The sequence below is a fragment of the Dermochelys coriacea genome, chromosome 3 (assembly GCF_009764565.3).
Source record: "Dermochelys coriacea isolate rDerCor1 chromosome 3, rDerCor1.pri.v4, whole genome shotgun sequence".
NCBI classification, from domain to species: Eukaryota; Metazoa; Chordata; order Testudines; family Dermochelyidae; genus Dermochelys; species Dermochelys coriacea.
Genome location: NC_050070.1, coordinates 53435666 through 53453312, shown reverse-complemented (window position 1 = coordinate 53453312; position 17647 = coordinate 53435666).

Sequence of the window (17647 nt, the reverse complement as noted above, 5' to 3'; positions counted from 1 at the left end):
AATGCCACAATGATTTAACCTCTCTACAGTAGGTTCAAAAAGTGCTTAAAAAGTACTATTAAGGAAGAGGACTGTCTGAAGCAAAAAATAATCAAATTATCTTACAGATCTGGCCAATTCATGTGAGCTAGAGAACATTAGTCATCCTAAATAAAAGGGGGTGGGGGAAAAGAGAATACACAGATGCTATTATTATGTAGCTTTTGACATCAAAGTTAATAATTTTTGGAAACTTCCCCAAGTGCAGCTTATGTGAATGTTTATAGTTTAACAGGCAAACAATACAGAATTGCCTCTAGTTCACTAGCAAAAACATTTGCTCAAGCATTAAAAGTTCACCATATTGCAGAGGGGAAAAAAATAGTCCTAGGTATATTTGCCTGTTTCTTCCACCTAAACTTTCCAACAAGTGCAAGTATATTGGCGGTACCATTAGTGAACTGTGTACACAAAACTTTTGTTGCTGCCTGTGTTTTAAATGCCACATCATCAAGAGCCAGTCTGAGCAGAGTTCGAGGTGGTTTGGTACAATGTCACCGACTGCATGGAGGCCTTCCTATGCTAGTTCTCCCGCCATTGTTATCACCAGTGGAGCAGCAGGAGTAGTAGAATAGTGAAAAATGTTGGTGTACAAAAGGTAATGTAGACACAACCTTCAGGTCTTTAAATTACAAATTATGACTGTGGTTCTGGTGAATATATAGAATGGGAGGGTCAAAGGTACTGAAAGAAGAATTTCCTCTTTGAAGGGTGACTGTTCACAATAGAGCAAAGGAATACAATGCAGCAACTGGAAAGGAGGTAAGCAGAAACAAGGAAAAGGTATGATCATGCAGGCAATAGAAATGGAGCAATTTATTTTCACACTGTGGGACTCCAGGACAGTCCTGGAGAAGCATGGTCTATTTCCTTTCCTGAGAATTTCGTTCTTTCGTTCTTTCTTTCTTTTTAAATATGACTTCTTGAGTCACTAAGTAGGAATAGGAGATTGAAGCTTGACGGGACTCCCAGACACTAGCTCCATACTTCTACACTAATGAGTGATCTTGCTCATTGGCCCTGTATTTCCATAACTTGGTGAATAAGCTGGAAAACATGGAAAATGAGAGATGAGGGAGGCATCAAAGTATAGGCATATTTGTATTTTTATTTTACTAGACTATTCTGCCCAACTGTAGAAGGAATTAAGGTAATTTACAGATGCAAAAAGGCAGCTGAATGTGAAAAATATCAAATGGGCGCTGCTCAATCCTTCTATTTTACGTGAATTCAAAGGAAATGCTACTTGTGGTTTTCAAAAGCTAGTGGAAGCAAGGGCCTTTCTCCTACTCACCAAGGGTATATTGGGTGATCTGGCAGAAGATGCTCATTATGTCAGGTGGCGCTGAGCTTCAGGGCCAATTGGTGACGGAGATTTCTTGGTGATTCAGTAAAAATCAATTATGGTTTGTACAGGGATCTGTCTAAACAGACTGCAATTACACCTTTTTTTCATAGCAGTATCTCTACTAACTTCCATGACTGATTTGTATATAATTGCTTTGGCTTAGAGACAATTAGTTTTGGGCCATGTCTCACCCTCTTGATTCCTTCGTCATTGAATGGTCTGGTTCATGTTAATGTTTTTCCCCCTCCAAGTCAGGAAGAAATATGACACTTGGGATTGAAGGTAATGTTGGATATAGTGGATGATGATATGTTAGAGAGTAGAATTACATTTTATTTCAACCTTCGTTCAGCCCCCTGTAGCTGGCAAGATGGGAATACTTGTTACATCCTTTGGTACTGAGTTCTCTAAACATGGAAACTACTGACTTGGAGACCACTATTGTTTCTTACATTTAACTTGAATGAAGTGCATCTGTCACACTCAGAATTTAAGGGATTTCAATCCAATTTATAGCAATAGATACACTATATGTGAGCTTTGAGGTACAATTTCCAGCTTCTGTAGAAGTACTCATGCTCGTTCTGCTCAGACTAGTGCACTAAGATAGCCAGGATAAAATCATCAACAGCTCGGGCTAGCCATCAAAGTACATACCTACTTGTAGCCCAACCTGCCATCCGTGCTACCCTGACTACCTTGCTATTTTTAGCAGATTAGTTGAAACAGAGCCATCATAGATATGTTTACGCTTGCTGGGAATCATACATTCAAGGTCAAATGTAGACTTCGTGAATAGGTTACATTGTTCTTCACATGGCAGAAAATGAATCTGTGGAATTTGCTGACAATGGGTGGCTGGGACCTCAAGTCAAACCTCATGGCTGAGTTTCCAAGTGGGCTGGATAATTTTATGACATGTATTAGTATCTATACTTATAAGCATTTTAAGATACAGATAATCATATTACATACTTAAGGGAGATCACCACAGAGATCAGAAAGGAATTATTTTCTCTCAAATAAAGGATTGTTCAAAAAGATCCAAATTTGAAGATGAACTGAGTTAGGCGATTTGTTCCTGAATACAAAATAGACATGCTCATCCCCCTTTGTTTAAAAAAACAAAAATAAAACACACACACACACACACACAAATCCGTTCTGTTATTTAAAATAACAGTGTAATATCAGTGTAATAAGAACCATATTTAGGGAAGTGATCCTAGTGAATAACTGCAAATAAATCAAATTACTTTATTATAGCACAAATAATAGACTATTTTTCTTAAAGGTTTACATGGGAGAGGTTATTTACTGCTGACCAGTGTGGGAGTGGGAGGAAATATAGGGCCTCCCATACAGCTTCATAGCTCGTACAGGGGATAGGTGGCATGAGCTGGACTGCTCTCTACTTCTCCTCAGGGTGCACCCCAAAGGGAATAGACAAGGGTAGAATGGGGTGGAGCCACAGTCACCTCTGCAGTAGGGGCATTTATCTGGTCTTAAGGGCAGGAAAATATCTTCATAAAAATCACAAATAGGGTCTGATCCAAAACCATATAAATAGAAAGAATAACTATTTTATCTAGTTGATTTACACTGAACATTCTCCAGTGTAACTAAGGGCAAAAATTAGCCCATGGACTGTTAGCATGAGTGCCTCAGCTGATCTCCACTACAGTGATAATGCAGGGAGAAAAGGCCATTTCAGTTAACCAGGACGCTAACTCTAAGTATTTTTGTATCGTATAAATTGCACCACAATGTATATAAGAATAAGTTATTTTGCATTTATAAGCCAAATGTTTGTGTTCCTTATTTGTAACTGGACCTACAGTAGTACAAATTACTCTATTACATTTGGTCCCATAATGTTACAGAGTGTGATCAATCAATTGTACAAGCTGCAGTTAAATTTTGTGCATGGAAACTTCTTTTTCTACATTTGTTCAGATTATTATAGTTTTGCATATTGTACTTTTTTATGTAAAGAACAAATGTTGTTCCCACATAATAGTAACTGGGAGAAAATACAAAATAATACATCAAATGAAGGAAAGGGAATAAAGCAGTCAACAGAAGACTCCAGTCATGAAGCCCTATCTGCATGCCACCAATGATTTTGCTCAGAAACTTGTGCTTAGATGTGTTATGTAAAGTAAACAAACTTCCATCCTGGAACCAGTCATCATGGAAACTGGCCAGCTGCTCACCAATTTGAAAAACCCAAGCCACTTTTGACAGCTACAGATCAGGAGTTTCTGATTGCTGTATGCTGAATCGCTAGGCACAGCCACAGGTTTATTATGGAAAATCAATTTTAATGGACAAGAGAGACACAAAAGAATTTTTGTTTTATGTAGAAATAAAAAAAACCCTAAAGCAATCTATTTTCATCTACAGTTTCTGATGTTGTCATTAAAAACCACAAGAGAAAAGCTCAAGCAATGCAAGCTGAAGATAATAATGCAATTTTATAGTCTTGACATATTTATTGGGTTAAAGAAAACTAATATAAATCTTACAATTTGCATTAAATTTATCTTGTGTACTGTATTTCTTATTGTGTTTGATCTTCTACACACTATCTATTCTTCTGAAAAAATGAGCTAATAAAATAGTAAATCTGGGTGCTTTTTAAGACGGGTACAGCAGTATATTTATGCATTTTAAAATGTTTAGAATCCTAAATGTGACAATTCTGTAATGATATATAAAGTAATTACAGATTGTTATACTATACCATAAACTACAAGCCTGTAAAAACTTCTAATTTATAAAGACATACTAGCTACATATGTATGCTACTATTAATCTATCAATGGGCTCTAATTTAAATAGTGGCTATCTTGAGAAAATGTCAGTCTTGCATTTGGATGCTCGGAGTGGCAGTTTGGAATCTAATACAGGTTTTGTTACATGTAAATTGGAATAAAATGCAGGATATAAAACACCCACATTTGAAAAATGATCCCACCCTCCTGGATGGGATTAACTGAAGATCATTTCAATTCAGAATACTTTTTCTCTCCCTTTTTTATAAAGGGGGCAAACATATCGTGTGTATATATACCTATACTACTGCATAGCCTAGTACCTCAGAACATGTCTATGAGGAGGTTTATTGATTTAACTGGAGCTGCAGTTGTGTGAAACCAGTGTAAGTGAGATCAGAATCAGGCCCTATGAAGTAACCCAACAGTACAATAATGAACCAGGTACACTGTCTGAATCATGAGCAGCCCTACAATAACGAAGGATGCTCAGTCTGGTGCTCCAGTTATAACAACAGGAAAAAAGGGGAAATAAACAATGCATGAAGTCTGACAATCATGAGCAACCCTACAATAACAAAGAGAAGAATTTGTGTACAACACATATACACATACAACACAATGCAGTGACACGGCTAATTGAATAATTCAGATCTGCTGAAGGAGGGAGAGATTATGTGAAACAAATTATCTCCCTATATTTGGGGAATAGTTCTACAGTATTTCCCCCAACAGGGCTCACAGATCTGGGGATGCCATAAATCTCATAATGAAGCTCTGTAGGAAGATGGACAATTTCATGCATTTTGATACGTATCCAAAGCACATTGCAATCAATGGAAAGTGCTTGTCTCCCTTACTCACTTCTCCTTTTATTAATTTAGTCAGGATTGTGGCTGATCTATAATTCTTCTGTAGCTGAACTGGTGAATAATACAGACCACTTTCTGGATTACTGGGAGACTTACTTAGCTAGGTTAAGATGTGCATATTTTAAAAGCTATTTTGAGGAAGAAAAAAAGCGAATATATTTTATACTGGTTAAAGGCATTTAATTTTGTTTTTCTTTCATCTGCTGCAGTGAATTAGTTAGTCTTTATGTAATCTGCTCACAATTAGAGCCTGTTCAGATTTTAAAAAGGCTATTGCATTGGTATATAATCTAAATGTAACATAAAATGTGCTGTCTTTTTCCTTACTCATGCATTTACTCACCAAAAATGTTGAGACATATGTTTTTCAGTGTGCATGATGTACATAGATGTTGTCAGGATTCCCTCGCCACTCTGAACTCTAGGGTACAGATGTGGGGATCGGCGTGAAAGACCCCCTAAGCTTATTTCTAACAGTTGAGGTTAAAAACTTCCTCAAGGCACAAAGTTTTTGCCCTTGGATTAGTTAAATTCTGCCACCACCAGGTGATTTAACAGATAATCAGGGAAAGGACCACTTGGAGTTCCTATTTCCCCAAAATATCCCCCCAAGCCCTTACACCCCCTTTCCTGGGGAGGCTTGAGAATAAACAAGATGAGCACAAACCAGCCTTGGCTTTTTTAAGACCCCAAAAATCCAATCAGATTCTTAAAAAACAGAACTTTATTAAAAGGACAAAAAAAAAATAAGAGAACAACTTGTAAGATCAGAATGAAAGATAATCTTACAGGTAGTCAGATTCAAAACATAGAGAATCCCTCTAGGCAAAACCTTCAGTCACAAAAAGACACAAAAACCGGAATACACATTTCCTCCAGCACAGCGAATTTCACAAGCCAAAACAAAGAAAACCTAACGCAATTTCTAGCTAGATTACTTACTAACTTTACAGGAGCTGTAGGGCTTGCATCCTTGATCTGTTCCCGGCAAAAGTAACACACAGACAGATAGACAAAGCCTTTCTCCCCCACCCCAGATTTGAAAGTATCTTGTCCCCTCATTGGTCATTTGGATCAGTGCGAGCCAAGTTACTTGGGCTTCTTAACCCTTTACAGGTAAGAGGATTTTGACTCTGGCCAGGAGGGATTTTATAGCACTGTATACAGAAAGGTGGTTACCCTTCCCTTTATATTTATGACAGATGCATATACAACACATGGCAGAATTTATTTGGCTAAATTTCACTTCAGTGGCTGATGGACCTCAAAAGGTTACAGAAATAGATGATATGTCACTTTTCCCATAAGTCCAACTTCAGCTTGATTTCAGCTTGCAATGAGGTAAGGTAGGTATCGAAATGAAACAACTATGGAAGCTAATTAATTTGCCCACAGTTTATGAAAATGTAGGGCTTATTTTTCTCAATAATGGGAAAATGCAAAAGAGGAGGAAAGAGATTAGAAAACTTTGACTTAAAATCTGTGGTGTTTGAAAGATATTCTTACTTCTTGAGTGGTTCTGTAGTTTCATGGAATGTGAAAGGAATTTATACTTTAAGGAAATTAAGATCCATATCACAAATAGTGGGGTCTTAAAGTAGACACACAGTTCTTCATGGCAGCATGGCCCACCATGATGTCACTGCCATAGCCCTCCTTCTCCCAGAGTGAACATTACTCCCTTGTCAATGTGGACAGACGCCATGAAGGGAGAGTTAATACTGGATTTTGCAATATTAACTGCCACAGGCCTTTCTGCTGGGACATCTTGTGGATTTTGGTGGTAGACCATATAAAATAGCTGTCTTTTGGCTTAACTGCTAGAAGAGGGCCTCATCCTCCCTGATTGAACTAACCTCATTATCCCTAGCCTGATTCTTGCATATTTATACCTGCCTCTGGAAATTTCCACTACATGTATCTGACAAAGTGGGTATTCACCCACGAAAGTTTACGCTCCAATACGTCTGTTAGTCTATAAGATGCCACAGGACTCTTTGCTGCTTTTACATGTCACAATACACACTCACAAAATAGTGTAAGATGTTGATTCCTCCTCTCAAACAGGTTGAAGGCCCTTTATTCCCTTTTTTCTGGCTCTTCTGTTCCTCTATGCAACTACAGTGAAAGTCAACAAAAGGCCATAAATAACACTGATATGTGTCTTCTAAAACAAAATCATTGAGGATCAGTTAACTCCCTTACTAGCCTGGATTAAGAGTTTGTGTTTCAATGTTGCTAGCACAATCATTTATGCAGAGAAGTAAAAGTGTCTTCCCTGCTGATATAAGAATTGGTGGTGTTATTCACTGCTGCAGGAAAGACACAGAAATTGGGTTCACACAAGTAAAAGGGCTTTAAACTCAGATTTAAGCATATTTACTAGAACTAGTCAGGAAATTTTCAATAATTTGTTTCCCCAGCAAATGCTGATTCCTCAAAATCAAAACTCAGAGCTTGGATTTTTTCTGGGTTTCCCATACCCTAAGGGAGTGCTCATTTTGGATTTGAACCTGGGTTTCTCATACCCTAAGGGAGCGTTTATTTTCTCTGGCCCAATAGATATTTCATTGTTTATGCAAAGTGGAACAGCTCCAATAGGAGTGAAAGATTGACTATAGACTGCTGGTCAGAGCATGTGCCTGAGGTATGAGATACCTAAATTCAAATCCTTGCTTTTCATTAAGTGGAGCAGGGACTTAGTTCTCCCAGGTCTGTGATATACTGCTTACTGGATATTCTAGGGTCTCTTTAATATTATTTCATGATAAATGTTGAAAGCTCTCATGTTCAGTCTGATATGGAATGAAAACACATAGAAATCCTGTTTTCTGACGAACCCTAATATCTGTTGCATTATGCCTTGTTTACATCTTGGGGTGTGTTCCATAGCATGTGCATGCTGATGATTCTTAATATACTAAATAACTATATCATTGTTGAAAAGCCATTTAAATTCACTGAAGAGCAGCAGGCAATTATTTTCAGAAAACAGAACTGAGAAATTTGCCAGTGTCTTCAGTTTTCAAAGACAACTTTTCTTTTGACCTGTGTGCCTGGGAGCATAAATGCTAATAATTTAAAACTACAACTAAATTATTCAGACAAAAATGGTCTCAGCTGCCTGATTATGTCCAAAAAATGACTGTCTTATGTCTTATTGCGATAGATAGTTGCACTTCAATGCTTGAATTATGATGCTACAAGCCAATAGGGCCTTATAATAAAACAGAATATATTTTATCTGACTAAACTGTACCAGTGCTATATAAGCTTTCAACACAACTTGGCCAGAAGATGGCTCATACATGCCTTATACATGTTATATTAAGATACAAAGACATATTAAGGTTTAAGAAAACCAATCAGTGCATATTTATGTTTATTTAGGGGAATCAGCTTATCTGTTATCAGAAGTCCAGTTTATATACAAGACATTACACTAGAATGTCTGTCTGTGTTCTTCCGATTGTAGAGCAGTAAAGAATGTTGATTTACTAAATCCTTTGAAAATGAATTCAGAATGGCTTCACTAACTCTCCTGGGGACCTGGGGATTACAGTGGGCAAGAAGATGGATATGAGTCAACAGTGTGCCCTTGTTGCCAAGAAGGCTAACGGCATATTGGGCTGCATTAGTAGGAGCGTTGCCAGAAGATCAAGAGAAGTGATTAGTCCCCTCTATTTGGCATTGGTGATGCCATATCTGGAGTATTGCCTCAAGCTTTGTGCCCCCTATTACAGAAAGGATATGGACAAATTGGAGAGAGTCCAGCGGAGAGCAACGAAAATGATTAGGGGGCTGGGGCACATGACTGAGGAGAGGCTGAGGGAACTGGGGTTATTTAGTCTGCAGAAGAGAAGAGTGAGGGGGATTTGATAGCAGCCTTCAACTACCTGAAGGGGGGTTCCAGAGAATAGAGCTAGACTGTTCTCAGTGGTGGCAGATGATAGAACAAGGAGCAACATGGAGAGGTCTAGGTTGGATATTAGAAAAAACTATTTCACTAGGAGGGTGGTGAATCACTGGAATGGTTTACCTAGGGAGGTGGTGGAATCTCCATTCTTAAAGGTTTATAAGGCCCATCTTGACAAAGCCCTGGCTGGGATGATTTATTTGGGGTTGGTCCTGCTTTGAGCAGGGGGTTGGACTCGATGACCTCCTGAGGTCTTTTCAAACCCTAATTTTCTATGATTCTATGATTCATTGCAGTAGTCTGCAAACATAATTATCACAGGTTTCAGAGTAGCAGCCGTGTTAGTCTGTATCCGCAAAAAGAAAAGGAGTACTTGTGGCACCTTAGAGGCTAACAAATGTACTTGAGCATAAACTTTCGTGAGCTACAGCTCACTTCATCAGATGCATTCACATTATCACAAAAAATCTAGCTCCCTTGGCTGACATTTCAGCAATAATTCAACCATATGGTACTGTGGAGAGGTTTCCTATTGCTAAGACTTCATTACTGTACAATCTAAACTACAGCACATCTATTAGTAAACCATGTAACATTATCATAAATCACTAAAACTAAACTACATTTGTCAAAATAAATTATCAGAGTGCACTCTGTGCGGCAGTAATCCTAATTTTTTAACATATATGTCTGCTTACTCATTATTTTTCAGAATATAGAGCTCTATAGGCCCCCCCCAGCCATTAATATGATATATAAAGTTCTGCTATAGCATTAGAGAGTGGGAATAACCAGAGTTTTGCATATACCATTCCCTTCTAGAGTCCTCCTTTGTAGCTAAATATTGTGTGGGATTCAGAATGTTGTGGGTTTTAATGTACCACATTTGTTGCAAATATCTTGAGACATTTGAATGAGTTAAAGCTAATCACACCATGAACTCTGAATTTCATACTCTTGTGGGCTACAGTAAATCCTTTTTATAAAAAAGCGATTTCAATTGTTTTTAATTGTCTTGTAAAAATAAAATTCAATCACATAAACAAGTTCTCTGAATGTACATGATATAAAAGGAATTCACCCATTCTATGCATATACAAATATGCAATAAATATGTATGGAATGTATACACTACATATTCATCAAATCTCAGTAATTATGTACTTAACCTAACATTAATATAACATAATAGCTATTTTGCTAAATATTTTAGAGTTTAAGCTGTAATAGTTTTTCCTTTTAGTTGTTTGGATTCTTATGAGGTGAGCCACATATGCATGCCTTGATAGGCTGTCCACATGCTATTTTCCATAAATTATAATCTGTAACTTGTTTGAATTATAGAGTTGTCAAGGTGCCTTTATCACTCTGAAGTCTAGGGTACAGATGTGGGGACCTGCATGAAAACCCCCTAAGCTTATTTTTACCAGCTTAGGTTAAAACTTCCCCAAGGCACAAACTATTTTACCTTTTGCCCTTGGACTTTTTTTTGCTGCCACCACCAAGAGTCTAACAAATATATATAGAGAGAGAATCCCTCTAGGCAAAACCTTAAGTTACAAAAAGATTAAAAACAGAAATATACATTCCTTTCAGTGCAGCTTATTTTATCAGCCATTTAAACAAAACAGAATCTAACGCATATCTAGCTAGATTACTTACTAAGTTCTAAGACTCCATTCCTTTTCTGTTCCTGGCAAAAGCATCACACAGACAGAGAGAACCTTTGTTTCTCCTCCCCTCCAGCTTTGGAATATCTTGTCTCCTCATTGGTCATTTTGGTCAAATGCCAGTGAGGTTATCCTAGCTTCTTAACCCTTTATAGGTGAAAGGGTTTTTCCTCTGGCCAGGAGGGATTTTAATGGTGTTTACCCTTCCCTTTATATTTATGATCAGAGTAGTTTAATTTTGTATTTTTTTAAAAAAATAACAGGACCCATCAACAATAAATTATTGACTTTCTACTGTTCTGTTCTACTCTCTCGCATTCTGATGTCAGAAATATTGGTGAACAGCAGGAAACCTTTATGATAATGTTCGAGTAAGCTACAGAGTATGTTCCCCAGTGAACAAGACACTTGCTTTTAAAGGAAAGAAGGGTATGAATTTCTTCACTAGGGATGCAAGGATTTCCAGCTGTCTTTTCCAGGACTGGAGACACCATTGTAGAATTTTTTCAGGGCTTCAGAGACGTTAGAGTTGAATATGTATATCAGAAAAACACAAAATTAAAGTAATTAGGCCAGATTCTGATCTCAGGTCCATTTGTGTTAAGTTGCAATGACTCCAATGATTCAAAGGTTTGTCTCTGTGGACAGATCATGGAGGGCTAACTTGAACCCTTCATAAAGAATTCTGAGTACTTACTATTGGGAGTCAATAGATTAGTGCAGGCCCATTTCTTCATGCTAATAGCAATGTTCAGTAACATGTATCTATACAAAGAGACAACGAGGGTGAGGTAATATCTTCTGTTGGTAAGAGAGACAAGGTATTACCTCACCCACCTTGTCTCACTAATCTCCTGGGACTGTCATAGCTACAACTACACTGCAAACTTCTCCAAATGTCAGTTAAGAGTTGTTAATTGCATTCATATGGCTTCTGGGTATTAGAGTTCATAAAAAGGCAAATTATTTTTCACAAGAAATTGTTAAGTTTTCTTCAACCTTTTTCATTTTTTGGATTAAAAATCAACCTCATCCCTACCTCACCCATTGACGAAAAAGAGTTTTCAAAGAATCTTTGGTAAAACCTTTCAGTTTTGAAAACCACAAATCAAATCAAATACCAAAAAAAAAATTGTTTCCTGTTTCTTTTTTGTTGAAAAACAAGAAAATTTCAACCTAAATGAAATTTTTCTGCAAAAATTTCAAAATGTCATTATTATTGAAAAGCCATTTTTCAATAACAATTCAGTTAGCTCTAATTATGTGTTTCATGCCCACTATTGTGCATCTTCTTTCAGTTTTTTGCTTGTCTAGCACCAGTACTCCTGAATTATTAACTTTCTCTTACACAAGGCTGATCTGATCAAAGTGACCCCCTGTTACCTGTTTCAACTTACCTGCTAAATAATGCAATGGTTTGAACAGAAACTAAATGACAGATGGTTCAACTTGCCTTGGTGCAACAGACCCATCTACTACATTTTGATACTTTCCAGAATAAGAAAGGTCATGAGGATTCCACCCTCACATATTCTGTGTCTAAAGAAGGCATGAAAGATCTGCTGCACCTTTTATTTTCATAATATAGCAGCATGAGTGTCTGAGTGAATGAAGCAAAATCACCTTATCTTAAACTCAAAAGATCCCTTTTTAATAAAACATGAGCAGGACTGGCCTTATGGGTGGGTGATGTGGGCCTCCGCCCGGGGTGCCATGGTCAGGGGATTCTGAGGTCAAGACGTAAGGAGTAGGGTGTGCCTGAGGTGTGAGGCTGAAGAAAGGAGCTTGGGGCAATCGGGGGAGTGGTTGGTGAGCCCAGGGAGGCAGCAGGGGCCAAGGGCAATGGAGGGATGGGTGGCGAGCCAAGGGAGGCCACGGGGGCCACGGATGTCAAAATACAAATTTGCCCAGGGCACCATTTTCCCTAAGATCGGACCTGATTACTTGAGCCCTCACGAGCAATGTCTGTATCCCCTACTGCTGGCTGTAGAGAGCACCACACCTAAGAACTATATCTCTTTCTGCCTCTCCAAAACTACACCCACTAGCAACCTACTAGTGTGTGGAGGGGTCACCATTACAAAATGCTAAAGAACTGACTCACAAAGATTCTTTTTTCCATCTTGCAGTGTGAAAGAAGAAGCATTTTTTTCTCCAGTGGCAGAATGTTGTGGATAAAAATAATTTATAACTTATCTAATATCATTCAAGCTACTGTGAATATATTAAATCCTGAAAACTAGTTGCTCTGAAACCAGATTTTGCTACAATAAATGGAGATATAGAAATCCCACACAGTGCCAAAATGACAGTTTTCTATAAGAATAAATGTATTTTTATTGCTTTGATGTAAAGTGATTGGTGAATTGCTATACTACAGATCCTGAAGGCACAGTATCATCAAATGTTAACACCTTACATGAAGATGTGTACAGACTTGTAGCCTATCAGGCTAACAAGAAATGTTTGTACCAAATCTGATGACATTTATCCTAATCAAAATGGGGAAAAAAATAAAAACCAGAATTGATATTGCTGATATCAGTAGTGAGTTTTGCTACTGAGCTCAGATATTTTGTATATTATATGTCTTGATATATAAATGGTGCTGTTTCAAAAGCATTCCAAACTTTGTTCTCACTGCAGTCACTGGGAGCAGAGTTAGACACGTGGTGAGTGCTTTTGAAATACTACTTAAAATTCTTGAATCTTTGTTCCAGAGCTTGTTTTAGGGGCAGGCATGCAGGGTGATCACCTCAAGCACCCTCCTTCAGAGGCACCACACCATTGTGTTCCACTGGTCGATGAGTCTTTGTTTTGCTCAGCCACTCTGAGATGGAGAGCACTAAACAAGTTTTTTACCCTGGCTGGTAAAACACCTGGGGCTGTCCTTGCCTAGGTCCACTGAAATCATGGCAAACGTCCATTAACTTAACTGGCCGAGGATTTTATACCAGATATATTAAGAATAATATTGCATGATAGTATATAAAGGTTTAAAAATGTTCACTCTGCATTAACATGTATGAGGCAGGGGAGAGGAAGTGGGACATGCAGGGAATCTATACCAGGTTTCTTAGTGGAATCAGCAGTTAAAAATGTGTTGGGTCTGTAGTAGAACGGCAATCTCTTGGGCCTCAGATATCCAGGAAATTACGGTAACTCTTTAGTGGGTTAAAGCACTCAGCCTTCATCATAACATCAAGGTGTACAATAATTCCCAAATGGTTGTGTCTGGTGGCTTAATTACACTATTGAGAGACGTGTCTTATATAAATACTGGCTGCTGTGACAGCACAAAATTTCATTAACAGCAAACAGTTTAGGGCTCAATCTCTCAAGGTGCTCAGCAGTGCACCCTTAGCTTGCACTGAAATCAGTAGGAGCTGTCAGAACTCAGCACCTAATAAAGGAGGCCTTGTCTCAGTACTTTGTCTCAGTACTGAGACACAGTTGAGAACACAGGCTATCCCATGAGATAATAAATAAATAAAAATGCTTGTCTACTTCTCTTTCTTCAGCCTTGCACGAAAAGGCCCATTATTTTCCCTTTGAGTTTGTATATCACTAAACAAGATATTTGAACTATATGCTAGTTAGCTGCCTTCCTCTAAATGGTAATTTTTCATCTCCTTTTTCTCTCCCATAGAGTATTAATCTCAGAAACAGGCTTTCTTTTCTTTTCTTTTCTTTTCTTTTCTTTTCTTTTCTTTTCTTTTCTTTTCTTTTCTTTTCTTTTCTTTTCTTTTAGCTAAAAATAAAAGTTGGTAGTTTTACTGCCATTTTTTGTACTATATATTTGTCTGTCTTGAAGTCACACCTCATCTTTATTACTTCAAGGCCATTTTACGCTAAGCAACTTGTTTCATTTCCAGTATGAGAAATGTAGAAAGAATTTTAGATACTTTTGTACTTTGTTTTTCTTTTTCTTTTGTGTTATTTGTTATTTTTTACCTTTCTCCTGTCATTTCCCACTGCACTGAAATCAGAAATGCCAACTGTGGGGCTTTATGTGGTGTATCTTCATTGCTATCTAATCTGAATTTTCTCAGTGCATTTAACTGTTCTGTCGCTAAGCAGAGTTTATCTTATTCATGCATGTATAAGATGTTTCTTTGAATTGTCTGACAATTTAGTTTTGTAAATGATTTTGGTACAACACCTTGTAAAAATATTTTGACTAATTTGCAATTGCTTATTATCAGGGCTAGAGATTTGGATTCTTGATTGTCCATTCAATGTCTGTTCTTTATGGACTGTGTTGGTCATATGTATTTTGCATCAAAGTTTTTTCCTTTGCTGTATTATATGATCATATCCACAGTACAAAGCATAACATTTCTTGTATGTATATGTGTAAATTTCAGTGAAATTCCATTAATGCTGTATATCTACAACCAGTCACAACTTAAACAACTCATGCATTTTCAATATTTGTTAATATATCCCTCTAGTGGACAAAAATCTATTTGATATATATATAGGTTGATGATGTTTGGAATAATACTTTGTTTTATCTTTCCCAGTTTGTTGAGATACAATTTGTGTTCCATTTATTATTTCAGGGTCACTTGAATGTATTAATATAGACTGGTATATTTGGGTTAGTGGTGGGATGTACAGTTAAACCGTATAATTTTGGAGGTTGTAGATATGGCTTTGGCAGTGGATGGGATTAATCAAATATCACATTGTCCTAGTAATGGGTCAAATCCTCAGATACTTACTGAGGTTTATGCAATCTGTCGAGCATAGGACAGAATACAATTATTGAGATTGTTCAGATGATGTTCAGAGAGTTCAGATAAAATACTCAGACCTTTGGATATACAATAGCAGCTGCTACCTCCTACAGCAGCCCCATGTGCAACAAAACAAAACCAACTTATTTGCCCTCCCCCACAAAAAAAAACTTCCCCAAGCAAAGCTTTTTATATCTTGGAAATGGAGAAAAGCCAGTCTCCATGAATTCCAGTGGAGAAGGACTTTGCTGTTTCCAATCTAATTCACGTGGAAGGTACACATATACTGTACTATGGTAATGGATAACAGTACAAACCCCTAAAACAGACAACATGCTTATCCACTGTATATCTGAGTGAACTTCTAGCCCCAGTGAAGGCAATAGGAGTTTTGTCATAGATTTCAGAAAAGACAGGATTTCATCCTTAGTTTCATTAATCATAGAAGTGAAGACATATTGGATAAGGGCTCGGATTTGCTCCTCACTTCCCTCTATTGGAGAAACACGTAAAATTAACAAATAATGAATATGCAGGAGATGGTGAGTTTGTTTGAGATTTCACTGTTTGAAGAGTTACAGCTGCCAGTTATGTAATCGTAATGACACCGGCGAGCCATGCTTTATACAGTGAAAGTGATTGTGTATCACAGCAAGCAGAAACGTTGATGCAAAATATACATGATACAGAAGGAAATCCATATGCGGGGGGGGACATTACAGAGAGAAAATCAAGAAGCATCAGATCACCTGAAAGTTAAATGGTTTCAAACATCTGCATTAAGGAGAGTGATAGCAGAGATGTGACTTAAAAGAACTGCTTGTACCTTGAGGGAAGGTATAGGAGTATTCAATAGTAAGAAGATATAGTGTAAATTGGAGATGACACATCTCGACAGACAGATAAAAGAATTAGAAAGAGAATCAAACAAAATGTAAGTTTAGCTACATTTTAGGGTCTGATAGGGTCTTGAATGGACGCACTTGTGCTTCTATATATATATAGTATAAAGTGAGGTCAATTATGGAGGTGGGAGAAGGAGAAATAAAGAGTGTTGCGTTACAGATGGCTCAATGGGACATGAAATGCGTTGCTTTGATGCAGTGGTAACATATATTCAGATACAAGAATCCGCGTGTATCTTGTATCTTTTTAAACCAACAGAGGGAAGAATGTAGCATAATCCTCACAATGCTTGATGCAGAAAGGGGTAACAAAAAAAATTACTAATGTGAATAAATTATTCCCTGATTTAAAAATGCAAATAATTTATTTGAGGAATATTGGTCAACCAACTATATATCTGTTTGCATAATGGAAATTTATTAATAAATGATGTATTCAGCAATTGATGGGAAAATATGTTGAAGGATATATTCAAGGATAATCTCATGCCATCCTGTCCTCTCCACCCTTGCAATGATGTCTGCTTTGATACCCCATTCATCTGCACCATCCACAAGTTATTCTGTGCTTTCTTTCATGCCACCCATAAGCAGCGAATGCCCTTCCTAAGTTGTTCAATAATGACACTCTTCTCTCATCAATGCACCCTGATTCTGCTTCACTAGACCTTTTAAAGGTGCCTCATAGAGTCCTCTCTAAGACCAGATGGATGGATGGGCCCCATTTTTTTCCCATCCCCACTGGGAGAGGTTTCACCTCCAGCAGGCACCAGCCAGAAGTAGTACTCATACTCAAGTGAGCCCAAGAACTGTAATGTTGCCTACCTGGCTCCTGTGTGGTAGCACAAATCAGAGGAGAGGCTACATGTATGCTTCTCCTCATTGGTGTGCCTTTGCTGGGCTTAAGCAGTACCTGTCCCTCCCATTGAAATGTGCTGTCCTCCGATACACTGACCTCATCAGTATCAACTTGTGAATGGATAAAAGCTTGCATGACATCCTCTATCCAAGGTACTCACATGGTCCCCATTACTATAGTATCTGAGAATCTCACAATTGTTAGTTAGCCTCACAGCACCTCCGTATGGTAGGTACTATCTTCATTTCACAATAAAGAACTGCAACTCAATCAGATTTGCTCAAGATCACACTGGAAATCTGTGGTGGAACAGAGAATTGAACCCAAGTCTCTGGTTAGCCCTTAACCATCCATCCCTATGTACACAGATGAGATCCCACTGTTCTGCCTGGTTTTCCTAGTCAGAATGTATAAGCAAGACCCATATTAGCATGCACTATATTCTGAAGTGAAGTGACAAATTGCAACAACACAGCTATGCTGGTCCTCATGTTAGTATTGCTCACTTGCATTTGCTTT